Source organism: Helianthus annuus, chromosome 9, assembly GCF_002127325.2.
Source record: "Helianthus annuus cultivar XRQ/B chromosome 9, HanXRQr2.0-SUNRISE, whole genome shotgun sequence".
Lineage (NCBI taxonomy): Eukaryota > Viridiplantae > Streptophyta > Magnoliopsida > Asterales > Asteraceae > Helianthus > Helianthus annuus.
The window spans coordinates 165,427,547-165,432,825 of record NC_035441.2 but is presented as its reverse complement, the minus strand read 5'-3'; the positions used below and the strand labels follow the sequence as shown (position 1 = coordinate 165,432,825).

The 5,279-nt window shown below is 34.6% G+C and overlaps 1 long non-coding RNA gene across 1 annotated transcript; it reads right to left on the bottom strand.

The window, feature by feature from the left end:
• Positions 1 to 994: 994 nt before the first annotated feature.
• On the bottom strand, positions 995 to 2,947 carry LOC110874895. The gene is made up of 6 exons (XR_002556306.2): positions 2,701 to 2,947; positions 2,541 to 2,592; positions 2,354 to 2,470; positions 2,226 to 2,264; positions 1,992 to 2,065; positions 995 to 1,824 (listed from the first exon to the last, which is right to left on the bottom strand). It is a non-coding gene; the product is annotated as an uncharacterized LOC110874895 (long non-coding RNA).
• Positions 2,948 to 5,279: the final 2,332 nt, after the last annotated feature.

Genomic DNA, 5,279 nt, shown 5'->3' with positions numbered 1-5,279 from the left:
GGCAGTGGCAGTGGTGGTTGTGGCAGTGGCAGTGGGTTAGAGAGATGGGGGAGGGTCTGAAGGTGGTGGTGAAATGTGGAGATGGTGGTGAAGGGTGGGGAAGATGAAGTGGTGGTGGTTTGATTCTTGCAGACAAAAAACGAGAAAGAAGAAGAGAGAAAATGGAGAGGGGTAGGATAAAGGTGACCCCATTTGATTTAAATATATTTTTTTACCTTTAAGTTATTTTTTTAATAATAAGGGCATTTTAGTAATTTCATACTCACTTAACTAAAAAAACTAACCTTCATCCGCGCCAGGGACTATCCGGGAACGGAAATTGAAAAGTTAGGGACTATAGAGGTAATTTTAAAAAGTTAGGGACTAAAGGTGAAAAAAGGTCAAACTACAGGGACTATCCGGGCATTTAACTCTTTTACTTAGATGCTTAAAAAGTGGAATTGACCGAATTAATGTAGTGACTCATGTAAGTTAGTTACTCTTATACCCTTGTAAATAAGAAATAGAAAGAAAATTTTGATTGGTTATATATTGAGAAAATTACGAAAATAGCTAGGAAAAAGGTTGATTTACGAAAATGGTCAGATCATGCGTCTTTGGAACAGGGCATCCGACATCTTATGCGTCCGCCAGTGACGTATTGACACGTGGCAAAAAGTTAGGGGATGCGTCCGCCGCCAGCGCATCCGGTCCAAAAAGTATGCCGATGCGTCTGGCTCAGCTACATTCCGAGGCGCTTGGCTGGCTAGCTCTGGCTCGTTGAGTAGCTCGTTTGGAGGAGACATAGGACGCATCAGGTGGCCTCGGTATGCGTAATTATATATTTTTTTCACATTATTTTTATCATTTTGGGATTAGTTGAAATTATTTTTTTCCCCATCTACTATATAATGCAACGAAAATCAGTTTTGTTGAGGTTATTTTTAACATTTTGTCTCCAAATATAAAATTTTAATTTTCCCCAATATATACAACCAATTTCATAAAACGCCAATGCCAATCTATCCGCCTTCCGATAGTCTCCAAATAGAAATGAAGTTGTTTACATGTGTTCCAGTAGCGCATATTAACTAATACTGCTCCTAAATATACGCATATTTTTGTCAGCCTAGGGATGACAACTTGTCTGTATTTTTCGCCTGCACATATGTCTTGACCGGGGAACATTACCAGATGTTGGGTTGCCAGCTCAAGACGTAGCATTAGCCACTCCTTATTTTCTAGGGGGATCGGGAAAAAAACATAATCAATGTTAAAAAAGGAAGGAAACGGGCTTAATTTACCATTACAGTAAGTAGCCACGTTTTTCGGAACCGATTCCAATAAACACTCATAAAACTTTGGTGGTAGTATTGTCCAACGTAAATTTAACAACAGGTCTTTTTGAAGCTTTCTACTTCTCCAATTCATCAGTCTTCCAACCCAGGCTTCGATATGCTGTAAAAATTGTAGTGTTAGTAACATATTTTAACAAAAACAGTTTACGTAAAATTGTTGATATAATTTACTGTTTCGTTGAGATAGCCGTTGAAACGAAATCCCAATAAAGTTCCACAAAAGTTTTTGTCAAGCTGTATGGATCTATTAAAAACAGCTGAATAACAGAATGGCGTGTCGCCTCTGTTGTAGAATTCAAGCACCTCTTTCGACCAATTTTCTGTTTCATCGTCTGGTATCGCCCATCTACCGCGGTTGTGCTGATGTAAGCTATGTCTATTATGTAGACAGTCTCCTTCTCCGATATTTGGGGGTTTACGTCTTCTCACATCGCCTCCAATTTAATACCATCTTTCCCACATACACCATACCACATCTTCGAAGCACCTATATGCATGTAATTCATTGAATATAGATGATAATCTTCAACATGTAGTTAAAAATAAGAAAACCAATTAAATTTGAACAACTAGCCAAAGCCTAATAAATTTCCAACTCAAATATAATAAAACTACTAAATATAGAAAACCCATAAAACATAATGATTTTAATACCTGCAGAATTACATTCAAAAGCAATTCTTGCTAAGCTTTTGCAATCCGGCAATCTTTCCATTGAAGATTTATACCTGTAAATATGGGAATCAAAGGATTGAAGACCTGGGATGAAATTCACAGACATACACCGAATGTGTTCATTAAACCTTTTAAAACCCTAAAATCGTTAAATCCCCAATTGAAAACCCTAATTGTAACATTGAAATTGTAATGCACCTAATCCAAACGCACCTGAATAGAAAGCCTCTTCCAAAAAAATGTATGAGAACCCTAAATTCGAAACAAACGTGACGAAGTGTGAACGAAAGGGATCAAAAATATGGTTAACGAATTCCATTCAGTATCTAAAAGAAACTTACAATTTATTCAAAGAACTAAAACCAGATCTGAACAAAAACGATTACGTTTCACACAATCAGAATCCGATCTCATACCCTAGCCCTCAAATTCTTTCTGGATCTTTGAAGTTTGAAGGTCTAAAAATCGCACATATCATAATTAGGGTTTTGTAGAAACGTAGGATTATAAGATTAAAACTTAACATACCAAGATCTAGTTCAGAGGGAAACGATTTAGGATGCATCAGAGAATCGCCTCGCTGAGAATTAGGGTTTATGAAAGATAAATCAAGATTAAACAAATATGAAACATGAATCAAAGCATAAAAAACATATGTGCATCAGATTTAGGATAAAAAATGACTTACTTGTTGCCTTCAATCGTTGCTTTCAATCCTTGCTTTAAACACCTAGGTTTGCAATTGGCAAAATAAGATATGGAAAGGTTGAGGAGAGAGATGACTGTGGGAAGAAACGTACGTGAGAAGGAGATATAGGAAATAGATTGGCGCCCATTGTGAATTATCTGGCCAAAGAGGGTGTCTACATCAACCAATTGATTGGCCAAGAATAGGGACATGTGGCAAAGTTGAATTATTTTAGTGTAATAGATAGATTTACAAGGCTACATGCTTACGATTTTAGTTTACATAGCTTCATGGACTAATACTTATAATTGTTGTACTTGACATACTATCTTAACAAGTGGACCAACTTAAAAGAGTTGCATTATTATTCCTACTATACATCAAACCATTCATGAACTCGATCAAGTGTATGATTGGATGATTAATCATAGAAGCCTCACATCAGAGTAATGGTCTTTGTTTTTTGGTTTGGATAATGCTGAAAATTTCCTATTTATGTTTCGGCATTTTGTTTAAGTTTTTTTAATTATGGCCCCTTCGATCTGTCACTTTTCCTTAAAGCCCACCTATTGTATTTTGTGTTTTTGGTTTAAAGAATGATAATTGATTTAGAAATATCGTATAAACATTAGGTAAATATTGCTACTTAATAAATACATATGTACAAACATATATAACACTATACATATATAAATTGGTGTTTTGGGTTTCTAAAAAATATATGGAAATCTTGTATAAAACATTTGGTAATAAATAGATACAAACATATAAATATACACACCTATCCATATACCTTTTAGGCTTGGTACAAATACTACCTGCAATATACATCTCTCTCATGTAAACCTACATATCGAAATTTATAGAAAGCTTGTTCTAATTGGTCGTGGTCACATCTTAATCCCTAATATTGAGGGAGTGAAGTACGAATATGTGCTCTTTTTTTTCACAAGTTTAAAGTGTGTTGTCTTGTTCAAGTTTAAATTGTTTTGTCGACCGATTTTTTTTTTATTTTGTTGATTTTAGTTGTTTTATTGTTATAAAACTAGTTTCAAATCTAGTATTGGTATTCCAAGTATGTGTATCCTTGAATTGTTTTACTCTGTTTTAGGGACAGACTTAGGCATATGGAACTAGAGCACTTGATCCTTTTTCATATGTAATAATAGGGTAGGGATAGTGTACATTAATTCAGAAGTGTGAGAAGTGTATTATAACACTATATATAACACTATATAACACCATATAAACATCGTATAACACAATGTAACACCATATAACACCATATAACAATATATAACACTATATAACAATATATAACACTATACATCTATCATAGACATGCTATCAGACAAAATATAATGTTATATTTGTTATATAGTGTTATATAGTGTTACATAATGTTATATTTGTTATATAGTGTTACATAGTGTTATACGGTGTTTATATGGTATTATATAGTGTTATATATAGTGTTATAATACACTTCTCACACTTCTGGATTAATGTACAGGATCCTCTACCTGTAATAATATATAATACCGAGTGTTGGTTGTCACTTCATATTTTCAACATATAACTCCTATATATAACTTACGTGATTAAAGCAACGATGTGATGATATATGGATAGAGTGGTTAAAACGTATTTAAGGGTTGTTTGGCAACTTCTGAATTAGTGTTGAACTAGTAAGAGGTATGAATCATTAATAGTTGAACCAGTAAGAGGTCTGAACCATTAAGAGCCAGTATAATGGTTAACCGTTCAGAGGCAAATGTATGACCAGTTCAGATAAGAGGTCTTAACCATTCAGACTCAGTATAATGCTTAAGCATTCAGAGGCAAATGTCTGAATGATTCAGACATCTGCTTGCGAAACGAACAGTCTGAAGCATTAAGTGCTGAACCAGTAAGAGTTAAAAGCCTCGTTAAGAGCTAAATAAACAGCCCTTAATTTGGATCGACTAACCAATTTTCGGATTTAGTTAACAACATCCTGTATTTTTCTTTTCTTTTTTGCGGTTTTATATGTAGTTTTTTTCCATGTAAAGCCCATCTTTTAATGCTTTTTTTTTCTAGGTCAACCTATTTCATAATCAACGAACCTTTTCTTAAAAAAAAAAAGGGTAATGCACGGTACCTCTGACCGTGGAGGGGATAACCCCTCCCAGGCCGCTACCCGACAAGCCTGAGCCTGGCAGTAGATACCCTTGCCGAGCCGACCTTTTGAGGGTACTTTGTTCGCCCCAAGGTTCGAACCCGATACCTCTTAGTAAGAGTTGGGTGTCGGTGGCCAACTGGGCTACCCAGCAACCTTTTCTTAGGTTTTGTTTAACATGTCATTTTTATTTATATTTGTCAAATTCCTAAAGAAAAAATAATAGAGAAAGAGGTGTTACTTATAAGAAAAAAATAATATGAGTTATGACCCACATACTATTAAAGATCCTAGTTGCTATTTTTTTGTGTTTTAATGGATACCTCTTTTTCTCTTTTTTTTTTTTTTTTTACATTTCCTTTCTCTAAAACAACCAATATTATAATAATGAGAAAAAATAACCTCATAAAACCATCTTCTG